The following is a 12,677-nucleotide window of genomic DNA, read 5'->3' as shown; positions in this document are numbered from 1 at the left end:
AATACTTAGGGGCAAGGTCAGTCTGAGAGCGAAAGACAATTTCTTGGAATATGTGAAAGAAGAGTCTGCCTAATGAAGCAGACAGTGAGGTGATCTCTGGCTGAAAGAACAGCATGTGTAAAGGCTCAGAGGTATGGTAGAGCAAGACCCATTCATGCAAGGGCAAATACTTATTTACAGGAGGGTTGAGAGTGCTAATAAGCATGGAAGAAGGTTGGGGGTCAGAAGTCAAGTAGAAGAGGGGAGTCCATGAGGAATGGCCCATGAATTGTGGGGAGAAGTCAGAAAAAAAGAAATCTGGGTATCCCAGGACCCATTAGGGAGTCTATCTTAATTTCCACTGCTCCAGAACTGAGCTGGGTGGGTCCTCTATCCACTCCAGTAGTTGTCTCCCAGGTACAGAATAGAAACCTTCCTCCCTCCCACCTCCATCTATTACACACGCTGCCTTTATGGTCCTGCAGTAGTGTTCGCACGCCCTCTAGTGGAAACCTTGAGTACTATACCAAAAGTGCAGGAAACTGCCCCCGCGATGGGGGCCACGTCCCTTCAGAAACTTCCCATCCCAGGGTTAGAGGTACAACACAGTTCCTTTTTGCAGAGAGCACATAGTTTAATGGTAATGAGGATTCATGGGTCTGACATAGAAAATAACAATGTAGGACATGCAGGAGAACAGGGGAGGGTCCCAACTCAACTGGACAAAGGAAATCTGGAAGGCTTCTCAGTGGAGGTGTTGCTTCACTAAAAAGCAAGAATTTTCTTTTTTGGGGGGGTGGTGGTGGTGGTGGTGGGTACCAGGGATTGAACTCAGGCACTCAACCACTGAGCCACATCCCCAGCCCCATTTTGTATTATACTAGAGATGGTGTCACTGAGTTGCTTAGTGCCTCCCCCTTGCTGATCTTGGTTTTGAACTCGTGATCTTCCTGTCTCAGCCTCCAGAGCCGCTGAAGAATTTTCTTGATAAAGAAGCAAGAGAAGACATTCCAGATTGGAAAGCTCAGAAATGTAACTGTTCAAGGAGTTACAATTAGATAGGTGTGACTGGAATATAAAATTTGAGGGGTCTAGTGGCTAAAGAGGAAAGGGGTGAGGTAAGTGGGGTCTGGTTGGCCATGCACTTGGCTAGAATTCTAAGTCTTGGGTAATGGGAAGTCATTGTAGGGTTTTGAGCAGATGAGTAACCAGGTTAGATTTTTTCCAAATGGAACAATCTGGTAACCAATGAGGAGGAAGGATGAGAGAAGAGGCAGGAGAGGGGACACCCCTCTTGGATACAAAGGTCATACTCATAGAAGGACACATAGCTTTGACCGTGTCTGTGAAGCAGGCATATCCAGCCACTCAATAATACCTACAGACATATCAGTGGGGCCCCAGGCTGAGCACCTACAGACAAGCATGTTCTGATATGCAGGCAGACACAGAACTCAGGCTGAGTAAAAATCAAAGCAAGGACACACATTTATCCTCAGACACAGACCAACAGCCAGAACCAGGCACACCCTGATGGACACAAGAATTCACACACATGCAATGTGGCTGTCAAGGGCCCTACCCTGCTCCCCCCCCCCCTCGGTCTTCCCCAGGTCCCTCACCACCTCTGGCAGGAACAAAGCTGACCTCTGCCCTCTGCCCTCTGGCCTCTCCTCCCACACCCCCTGCCCCAGAGGGAGGAGCTGTTTGAAGTCTGGGCTGCAGCTGGGGTTTCCTGTTGCCTGGAGGAATGTGGGAGGACTTGTACAGGGGAGGGGAGAGGGACAGGCCCAGGAGGAGGGCTGATGGGGGCCTGGGGGCCTTAGTCTCCACTGTACCACAGTGAGGGGGGCTTCCTGCTTTCATGGTCTCTTGGGCCCCAGCTCTGAGCTGTTCCCATCCAAAGGAGGGGAAAACCAGGGCCATAATGGCTCCAGTCCAATCAGCCTCATGTTCTTGGATCTGCAGCTCAGTGGCTTAGTTAGGATAAGACTTCAAGTTCTCCAGGCTTCACTCTCCCCTTCCGTGGACTGGGCTGAACCATTCTGTAGCATTCCACATCTTCCCTGAAGCAGTCCCAAGAGCAGGCCCACCCCAAGAATTTCTATATACAGGGAGAGAGATGCTACCTACCCAAGGCTTACTTCATTCTTCCCTTTCAGTGAGCCCCAGGGCCTTGGCTCCATGCTGCTGTGACTTGTTATTGTTATTATTATCATTATGACTTGTTAATCTCTCCCTATCCCCTTGCCAGTTTTCAAAGTATTTCATACCCATGTGCTCAGTTAATCTTCTCGACAGTTCTACCTCAGTTTTACACTTGGGAAACACAGACAAATTAAGGACACACGGCAAGTAAGAATAGAATCAGGAGCAGTTGTCTGGTTCCCAGTCCACATGGCCTCCAAAACCTTATACCCCACAACTTTATCTCTAGACTTCTGAATGCATTCTATAGGGTCTGGCCATAGCATCTCTTGCTTAGAATGAAATAAGTGTCTCAAGCAAGTTGAGCCCAGAAAGGGATGATGCAGAATTTTGAACACCCAGGTCTCCTTCCTCAAACTCATTTAGCCTACAGCTGTCGAAGCAGATATGGAGATTAGACACTAGGTGTCAGCAGCAGCCCACAGGAAGACTCCGCTGGAGCTTTAGGGTACCCTCAACACAATTTGGAGAGGCTCCATGAAAAAAAAAAAAAAACAGACCCCAAATGATAGAGAGACTTTTTAGTGCTTGGTTTCCAGTGATGATCAAGACTTTTCAGTGAATTTCACCCATTGTTTCTGGGGAGGGGGCACCTGAAGCAGCCTGTCCTGGGAAGGACATGCTTAGAGAATAACTTCTATTCCCCTCTCATTCATGCGGCCATGGACCCTATTATCTTTTCCTTTGTACTTCATCACTTAACCCCCTTCTTCCTATGTTTTTCTGCAATTCCCTTTTGTTCCAATTTACCTGGGGCTCTCTACCTACTGGAAACTATTCTGTATTACCCAACCCAAAATTTGATTCAGACTAAGTAAGGTCTTTACAACGTGAGATATAGCCTATGGGTAAGGATTGTAGGGTAGTAGTGGGATTAAAGAAGGGAAGATCTGGGCTTCTCCTACCTCCCCTCCTAACCCCCTGCTAAAGTCTGTCCTGTGCAGGACCAACTAGGGCAAGATGCCAAAACCTCATCTATAACTTCAGACCAATTTTGGAATTGTGAAGAAACTTTAACTCAGCTTTTATTAATATCTGAACTTACAATACTTCCCATTCAATGAATAAATCTTTGAACCCAAAGCCTAGTTTGACTGCATGGAGATCCCCGCCCCAGGTCCCCTCTTTTGTCCTCTAGGGGTTCCAGACTGTTCTATGGGAGGGTTTGAAGAGAGTTGGGGAAGATCGTGACAAGAAGCTACAGTCTGTAAAATGTCATCACTTGTCTTTGTTACACGCTGGCCAGCATTCTGCAGGCCAAAGAAGGATGCAAAAACAGGGGGCCTAAGAATAAAAGCATTGCTGAAGGAACTTCAGCCATGGGGCAGGATGGAGTAAGCCAGCAGACACAGGACAAAGGAATGTTTAACACACCAATGAGGTGGGGACAGGTGGTAGGACCAGCAGGGCTGGTGTTGGTAGACACCCCAGGGAGGACAGAACAGTTACCATGCATCATTCATCCCTGTGTCTCCTGCAAGCCCTGCATAGTTCAGTTAACACTGGTCGAATTGAAGTGCCAAGGGAAGACAGACTCAGGCAGAAAAGGTCAGTGTGGGAGGGAGGATCACAACTCCCTGCCATAGCCCAGGGGTTAAGCACACGCGGTTTGGAGTCAGCTAGACCCTGGCTCAAATCAGGCTGGACTCCCCCACTTTCTAACTGGGGAACCTGGACCTCAGTACCCTCATGTCTAAAATGGAAATGATTACAATACAGTCTTCTAGGGTTGTTGCAGTGCTCAAGAACCCTGCAGTGGCCAGTTAATGGCAGCTATAGTAGTTCAACTTACAGGGCTGTCCAGCGATCTCCCGGGGGTAAAGAGGCCCTCGCAGCAGCGCACATTTCCATCTGTGGGATAGGCCAGGCAGGGGGCCTGGAGCCAGGGGCTGGAGAACAGATGTGACCTGAAGAGGAGGTAGGTGAAAGTGCTGAGCCCAGCCCCCCGCCACAGCAGGAGCTCAGAACTGTTGAATTTGAATCTAGCTTCCTGACGCAATTGCTCAGCCGAATTCGGGAGGGAGGGGGTGCTATCGTTGGATTATCCACTGTTTCTGCGCCCTTGCCGCCCTTGAACATCTAGGGAAAGCAGGCGCTGGAAGGGCTAAGCCCAAGGATCAGTGTGTGAGAGAAGGGGTCACTGAGCGCGGAGGAGGCGCTTGCTCGGGCTTTGAGGTTTCCTGAGCAGCGATCCTACTAGAAACCCTCACGCTTTATTCAGTAGGAAACCTTTTCACAAAGGGAAAAAGTCCCCAAATTGAGAGCCTTCTCCTCTGTCCTCTTTCCCTCCCACGTATTTGGGACGCCCCAGAAAGTCGCAGCCCCTTTGGCTAGTCCCCAGATTCCCTATTCCACTCCCATTCCATTCTCAGACCCCGCCCCTTCGCTCCCACCCACAACCTCCGAGCGAGCCAGAGCCCTCCGCAGGGACTAGGGAACCGGGGGAATATTCCTAACCCTCGGGGAAGATTAGCGTCCCTAGCTACATCAGGACGCGACCCAGCCAGAGGCGCCCCTGGCACAGGGTCCCAGCCGGCTCCCGGCCGCGCCGTCGGAGCAGCGGGCGCCGCCCCGCCCGCCCAGCGCGCTGAGCGGCCGGGGCGGGGACTACAAGTCCCGGCGTGCCGCGCGCGCGCTCCCCCCTGGGGTTCCGGATGGTGAGCGGCGAAGGTAAGGCGAGCTCGCAGAGGCAGCGGCGGCGGCGGCGGAGACGGAGAGAGGCAGGCAGGCAGGGCGAGGGCGAGAGACGGAGGGAGGGAGCGAGCGAGGCAGACCAGACAGACAGACAGGCGGGCGGGCGGGCGGGCAGAGAGAGCCACCCGCCAGGCTGCGCTCAGCCCCGCTAGCAGCGGAGAGAGCAGAAGGCAGGAGGAGGGAGGGGAGGAGGGAGGAGGGAGGGAGAGAGGGAATCCAGCTACCACCACCCAAAGCCAGCGTCTGCTTTCTGTCCTCATTTCCTTTTCCCACCCAGCTCGGAGAGCAGAGAAAGGCTGAGAGAGCGAGAAATAGAGACAGGCAGACAGACAGACAGACAGCCAGAGAAAGCGGGAGGGAGGAGGGCGGAGGAGGAGGAGCAGGAGCAGGAGCAGGAGCAGGAGGACTACGCGGGGCGCGTTCCCTCCCAGGTTTGCAATTGGGGAGGTGGGGGCGGGGGTGTCCAGGGCTGTGAGAGTGTGTGCGCGGCGGGGGGAGTGAGGGGGGCACTGAGAGCGAAGGAGTGATTGAGGTGGGGGGGCGCCGCGGGAGCGGGGGGCCGTGTCCAGCAGAGTTAGCGGCGGAGAATGTGAGCCCAGTCGCAAGCCATGCTGTCAGCGACGGCAGGCGGCTCAGGGCTCCTCCACGACTCCTCTCCCCAGCAGCCGGGCGCCCGCGTCGCTGCCGCCGCCGGAAGACAGACGCCCCCCAAACCCCTAGCCTGGCTCGGACCCACAGAGCCAGCAGCCCAGCACTCCGGTGAGTGACGCCTCCTCCCCAGCCCTAGACCCCCGCTGGGGACCGGCCGGCCCGGCTCTTTTGTGCAGCGCACCAGAGGGGTCCCCCGCACCCCCTGGTCCGGTCCGCCGGACCCCGTGGCTGCGGTGCCCGCGGTGCGATCGGTCTTTGTTTCCACCGGGGCCCGCGGCTCGACTGGGCTCGGCTCGAAGCCTGGCAGGCAGCGCCGGGAAGGGGGAGGGGGAGGTGGACGAGAGGGGGGGCTGGGAGGGGGGGTTCTCGGGTTTCCTGGCCGCCCCGCGGCTCCCCCGGCTCGGGGGCGAGGTGCGCGCCCAGCGCTGCCGCGCGCCCCCTCCTCCTTCCCCCTCCCTCCGCCTTTGGATTTAAAACTGCAATTTGCTCTCCAGCTTGCTGAGAATGTGGGGGGGGGACGAAGGGGGACCGTGGGAGCGGAGAACAAGGCTGGATTTTAGGATTGGAGCTGGGAAACGGGGAGACTGCGGAGGGAGGAGCCCCTCCCCTCCAACCCCCAAATCCCAAGGTTCCGCTGGCGCTCTGGGAGTTGAGGGGCGGGGACCTAATGACCTGGAGGGGGTGTGGGGCGGAGGAGGGATTTGGGGGCGGCCAGGGCCATAGGGGTTGGGCCGCGTGCCCGGTTACCTGGCGAACAAAGTCGGCTCACTTTTGCATAAATAAATAAATAAATAATCACCTATCAATGCGTTTCCTCTGGGGCTCTGATTGAATCGGCCCCCTCTTCCCCAGGGGGTGGGGTGCTGAGTGACAGCTGTCAGCCCCCTAGGCCTGGAGATGGGGGTGAATTGCTGAATCTCTCTGCTTTCTGGCTGAGGGTGCCTTCTCTTTCTGGGTCTGGGTCCCCAGGCAGAGCCAGAGGGGCAGGGGGCTGGCTCTGAGTCTAGGAAATAACCTTGTTTCCTGTTCTACAGGAAAAGGGACAGCAACCCAGAGTTTGGGGGCTGGGGATGAGGACTGATGGGAGCTGGGGGTGGGGAGGGTTCCCCAGCAGCCTGACCCCCTAGCCTCCTGCCAGGCAAAGGGGCCAGCCCAGGGAGGAAGGATGTGGGCCTTGCTGGCCGGAGGCGGGAGCTGGGGCTGTCCCTGAGGCGGGCAGCGGGCACAGAGCGGGAGGGAGAGAGAGAAGCGGGGGCGGGAATTCTCTACCGCAGACCCTGGGGGCCAGGGCCAGATGTGGAGGGGTGGGGAGTCTCCCCTCCCTCCCAGCTTGAGGGCCCTGGGGCTGGGCTGGGAGGGGCTGAGCCTGGTGCCCTCGGTTCTGCACCAGTGCCTGACTGGCAGGGCCAGCTGAATTTGGGCCCAGGCGTCACCCTGGGAGGCAGGGCTGGGCTGCACCAGCCTGGTCCCTGAGTACAAGGAGGGACCCTTGGGGGGCCTGTGCCTGTCTGGCTGGGCAGGCGTTTCCCGCCGGACCAGTTGGTGTCAGGCGGGACTTGGCCCCAGCTCCCTGGGCTGAGCTCAGGGTGTAAGGACAAGCTTTGCCTCCGGGTCAGGGTGGCCACATTTTGCCCGCTGCTGCTGTTGCCGCTGGCAGGGCGGGGGCATGCGCCCAGGCCTGGGCAGAGTCCTGCCAGGGGCATTTGGGGTGTTTCTATTGTTGGCTGGTTCCTGTTCGGTGTGGCCCGGTGTGTGTGGCTGTGTGAGCTGAGGCTGTAACTGAAGGATTACCACTCTGTCCACCCCTCCAGCCTGGGTGGGGGCAAACAGACTTGGTTGTGGTAGCTGTGGAGGGACCCCCCAGGTGGCATGTGCATGCTGCTTGCCATCTCCCTCCGTTGAGCAGATGTATATTTATTTTTACAGTAATGGAAAATCAAACTGGATAGTAAGTTGAATTCATTTTTTTCTCCTGCTGTGTCAATAGTTGGAGTAACCCCCAGAGACTAGTGAACTTCTGGCCCCAGAGCTCCCACCCTTAGAGGTTGCATAAACCATTGATAGCATGTGCTTTGGGGGACCAATGGGCAACATTCCAAACCAGTGACTCTTGTCCCTTTTGGTCTGGTATCAGGACAGGTGCTTAGGTGAGCCAGCATTGCCCCCACCCTAGGATCCCCCCCATACCCCAGGGTGCAGTTTGGCTACTCAGCTACCTCTCTGGTCAGTGCCTAAGTTGTGCCCAAACCCTCAGGGACATTCCCCTGGTGGGCTCTCTCCCCGCCTGGGCTCCCGACCCACGTGCTGATATTTATTTTCTGTAGTAAAATCCATTTTTAATGCCGTTACTTTTGAAATAATATAGAGAGAAACAAATGTGATGTGTTTAAGTTGCCCTCTGTGAGTTTTTAATGTGATCTATGGCTGAGGTAGTGATGGAAGGAGCTGTTGGGCTTGGAGAAATTTGATGTCATAAAGAAAAAGATCTTGCTGTTTATTGTGGTTGCTGGACTGGGGGGTCTGGAACAAGGTCATAGGGGCAGGAAGCCCCCAACACCCCCAGGTGCTGCAGATGGGCAGCTTAGCTTCTCAGCATTGATGTGTGAGGGAATGTTCCAGGATTATTTTGCATTGCTCCCCAGTCCTTGGTGGGCCTTTGGTGAAGGATCTTGAGCTGGGGGGCTTTGTTCCCCCCCACACACTCCACATGCTTTGATCTTGGCTGGGCTTATGAAACCCCCTACAGAGCCAAGTGGAGGTGTGCTGTGGAGAGGCTGGACTTGGATTCTAGAGAAGATTGAGAGATGGGTCTTTACCTGAGTGTTGTCTCTGTGCTGGAGACTTGAGGGGTAGACTACCCCTAGCAGAAGACATGGGGGGGGCTGTTCTTGTAGAGCCCCAGAGGGACATTGCTTATTCTTGAATCAGCCTGAAGAATAGATTGAACCACTCCCTCTATGCCTGTGTTCAGCATTGGACAGGGGCATCTTCCAGGCAAACCTGACCTCCCTCACTTCCCCTTTCTCTCCCCCTAGGTCCTACCCCCACCCCCAGGTCAACTTTTTTTTTTTTTTTTTTTTTTTGTGTGAAATGAAGAGCACTGTGTCTCTGTCTAATGCCAGCCACCCAAGACCAAGGGGTGCCATGCCTATGCACCAGATGCCCAGGCCCTTCTGGTCTGACTGGGTGAGGTCAAGCAAAATATTATGGGATGGAGCCTAGCTCTGTCTCTAGGTCCCCTGAGTCTCTTGGGACAGAAGGGGGAGGAGCAAAGCCAGAATGGGTGGAGCTGGAGAATGTAGGAGGCAGCAAGGGTAACACTGTTGCTAATGCCAGCAGATGGGCCCCCCAGGAAGAGAGAATTGGGGAGAGGAGACCCAGACAGCCACATGCTGGTGAAGAGAGGGAATGAAGCCATTGATGAGAGAGGGAGGGAGAGGGAAAGATAGAAAACAGGCTAGAAGTGCTGGCATCACAGGCTGGCAGTGAGGCCCAGGGGACTCAGGTCCTAGGCATATCTCACTACCCTGTACTCTGTAGCCAGAAACAAGGGAGCACTGAGGGCCTCTCACTCATGATCAAGCGCTGGGGTTGTTTTTGGCCTAAAGATAAGCAGATGTCTCTGGGAAGAGGGAGGAGGACAGGTGGGGAGTAGAGGAAAAGAGAAGGAAAGAATCCCACAGGAGGAGGGAGAAAGGGGGGATTCCAGGGGTCTTGGCTAATGCTCCAGGCCCTGGGGCCCCAGGATAGCATTTCTCCTCTATTCCCAAATGTCTGGGAACGGAGCTGAGCTCTTTTTGGGACTTGGGCAGGGTCCTAAAGGCAGGTATAGTACCCTACAGGTTTACAGGTACAGCACCTTAAGGTTGACAGGTACCCTGTGCTAGGAGGCACCAGGGTTATAAAAGTGGGGAGATTAGGGCCCCAGAGAAGCCAGAGGCATCATTCACCTGGACACCCACCATGACAGTTTGAAGGGAGGAATCCAAGGCTAGCAAGGGAGCCACTCATCCAGGGTCACAGATTCACTGCAAGGCCAGGCTAGGACCAGACTCTTGCACTCTGTCACACTGTGGCTAGAGAACTGGAACAGCTGCGGGGGGCCTCGTGGGTGCAGAGGGGGGCTGGAGCCTGGGGAGAGCAGCACACGGGCACCCTTGTGGCCAGAGCCCCCCCAGGGGAGGGGGAGGCGCCACTGCCGGGAGAGGGAGGGAGGGAGGGGAGAGAGGAGGGGAAACAGTGAGTCAGGCTTCCAAGAGCTGAGGATGAGAGAGCCAGAGCTGGGAGGGAGAGGGCAGGGAGGGCTGCTCCAACAGGGGAGAGGGAGGGGGCCCATCCAGGGGCAAGGAGAGCTAAGGAGGGAGGCAGCCTGGCCCTGGCCCAGCCATAGAGCAGTGTGGAGGGTGCAGCTGGTATGGACTTTGCCCAAGGTGGGTCAGGAAGGAGCCAGATTCTGCCCCTGCAGCATCTCTTTCTTTCCTCATTCCTTATTTTTTTATCCCATCCCAGGGTCTCAGAAGGATGACAGCGTTGTCTTCCCATCCCTTGCTTTTGGGCCTCAGTTTCCCTATCCATTGTGCTCTTGGAGAGGGAATGGGGGGATTAGTGCAACCTGGGAGGGATGTGGTCTTAAGCTGCTGGCTGTGTGCGGCGGGGTGGGGGGGCACTGTTGGATCTGCCACCAGTGCAAGGTAGGGTGTGAGTCTCAGAGGCAGGACTCTGTTGAACCCTGGAAATTCATGTCTTGACAGTAGTAGCTGGCATGGGGATTGGTTGGTGGGTGGTGGGAGCTGAGATCTACTGGTCATGTGTGAGAGTATGGGGTGGGGGGTGTTGTGTTGGTTTGGCAATGGTGGGTGGGCTGCTTGAGGCCTCTCAGGATGGCCAGTGCCTGGACTGAGCCAGGATCTCCACACCCCCAGAATAAACCTCTGCCGTTGCTGGGAGATACTGCTGATTCCCCACATCCCTGTGGATAGCTGGGAGGTGGGAATGGGCTTGTGGGGCTGAGAACTGCCTGTACAGCCCCTCATGCTTGGAGCTGGGACCAGAGCAGGAGGGATCCCCAGGGACTGCCTGGAGGGAAGGAGCCCCCCCTCCTGCCCAGCTGACAGGAAGCCCTGGCTCCCGGCCCCTCCTTCCCCAAGGCCTGGCCTCCCCACCCCTCCCTCCTGGATCCCAGCATCTCTCCATTGGCTAGGGCAGGAGGAAGGTGGGCACTTAGGAGCCCACTTCTGTAGGGCCTGGCTTGGGGTGAATGTTGAAGTGCGGGTAGAGTGAGGCCCCCCACAGGCTACCCATGCACACACCCCACTACAGGGAGGCCCTGTTTTCTCTCCTCTTTCTGTTCTGGGGTCCTTGGCCTGGGAGCCCAGGGGAGGGGCTGCTTCTGCAGCTGGCTGGCCCCAACTCCCAGTTCAGCCCAGCTGCTACTGAAGCTTCCAGAAGCTGCAGTTCTGCACCCTTCTTCACCCCCTGAGCCAGGAGAGGCCTTTGCTGACCTGGAGGAGGGGGCCTTCGGGAGAGAGTGGGCACCCTTAGAAGGACTAACACAGACAGCCAGACAGATGGGTGGTGGAACAGATGGACAGAGACACCCACACATAGACAGACTGAGAGAGACGGACAGATGGACTGGGACAGGGAGAGACGGACAGACAGAGGTGCTGGCAGAGAAAGGATTCAGAAAAATGGAAGGATTGAGGAGAGAGAAACAGAGACTTTAGAGAGAAGAAGGGAGAAGGGGTGATTGAAGAGAGAGAGGGAGGGGGGTGCTGAGGGACAGGAAGAGATAAAGAAAGGGGAAAACCCAGAGAGAGAGAGAGAGAGAGAGAGAGAGAGAGAAGAAAAGAGAGAAAGAGAGGGAGAGGGGGAGAGAGAGAGAGAGAGAGGAGAGACTGGAGGCTACAAACCACAAACAGGGATTTGATGAGAATCTGGAAGGTGTTTTCTGCCTCTTCCCTCCCCAAACCCCCAGGCCAGCCAAGTCTCCATTCCTTCCACCCCCGGCTCAGTTTCCAGCTGCTAAAGAGGTCAGGGAGAAAGAGAGGGAGAGAGCGAAGCCTTGCAGAGCCCCTTCCTCCCTGCTCTTCTGTTGGAAGCCGGGGGCTGGCAGAGAGAGCTTGCCTAGCTCCGACCCCTACGCACAGATTTACAGGTCTCAAAAAATGTCTCCTCATGCTCTCCACTCACTGGGGGGGATGGCTCCTTGTATTAATGCACCCCCTGTACTTACACCTGTCTACACACACACACACACGCACACATGCATGCACACACACACACATATTTTGTGACATGGAGCTTTCCAACCTCACTCATTGCACATCTCACAACATAACTCATAAACATGTACCTGTGCTTTCTTTCCTATCCAGGTGGTGACACACAGGCTCTGTCATGAGCTCTCAGAACATGCTATCACACGCTCACACATACAGTGACAGTCACACCTGAGCAGAGAGCACTCCCACTCTGGCCCCACTGGCAGTGTGGGAGACAGGAAGTCCCCCTCAGTCAGTGGGAGTCCTTCTAAGAGGGTGCAGGGCTGGCTTGGATGATGATGGTCTGGTGGGTCGGGAGTAGGAAAGAGCTATCTGAGAGTTGGTGAGGGGGTGTGTATGAGCGAGCGAGAGGGAAAGAGCATACAAACATGTACACGTGTGAGTCTGTCGTGTGTGTCAGAGAGACCAAGCACATGTGAGACTGGGTATGGGTGTGTATAGGGAGCGTGTGGAGTATGTGGGTGTGTGTCACATAGCTGCTTGTTCGTTTGTGTGATAGGTATTTGTGTAACATGGGTCTGTGGCTGTATGGGATTTGCAGAGTGGGGTGTCTGTGATGGGGCGTGCATCTATGAAGGTACAGGACAGAGGGGTGAGCTCTGTGTGTGAAGGGGCAGAGGTATGGATGCGGATGTGGAGGTGTGTGGGTGTTAGTGTGTGAGTGGAGGGAGCATGCCTGTGTGAGGGTGTAGCTGCAGGTGTGAGGCTGTGAGCCTGTTGCCTGGGTTGGAAGGGTGTTTTCCAAAGCCCAGATGCTACCCGTACAGGGACGACCATTAGCACAAACACATGGGAAGGGGCTGCGGTGCTCTCAGTTGGGCACTGACCCACAGAGACACACAAGGACAGACATGCCCGCCC

General features: G+C 55.6%; 1 protein-coding gene across 3 annotated transcripts in view; it reads left to right on the top strand.

The window, feature by feature from the left end:
- The first annotated feature begins 5,013 nt into the window (after positions 1–5,013).
- The window catches only part of Ahdc1 (AT-hook DNA binding motif containing 1), a 65,856-nt gene continuing 58,192 nt past the window's right edge, over positions 5,014–12,677 (top strand). For 2 of the 3 annotated variants that reach the window (XM_026391651.2, XM_026391654.2), the window contains exons 1-2: positions 5,014–5,312; positions 5,547–5,640. The gene's annotated coding sequence lies outside the window, so the exon portion shown is untranslated. Of the gene's footprint in view, positions 5,313–5,543; positions 5,641–12,677 lie in introns of all 3 variants that reach the window. The other variant, XM_026391652.2, reaches the window with a different exon arrangement.

Source organism: Urocitellus parryii, chromosome 11 (genome assembly GCF_045843805.1).
Source record: "Urocitellus parryii isolate mUroPar1 chromosome 11, mUroPar1.hap1, whole genome shotgun sequence".
In the NCBI taxonomy this organism is placed as follows: Eukaryota; Metazoa; Chordata; class Mammalia; order Rodentia; family Sciuridae; genus Urocitellus; species Urocitellus parryii.
Note: the sequence above shows the minus strand (reverse complement) of the source record. Positions and strands in the feature narration are given on the sequence as shown.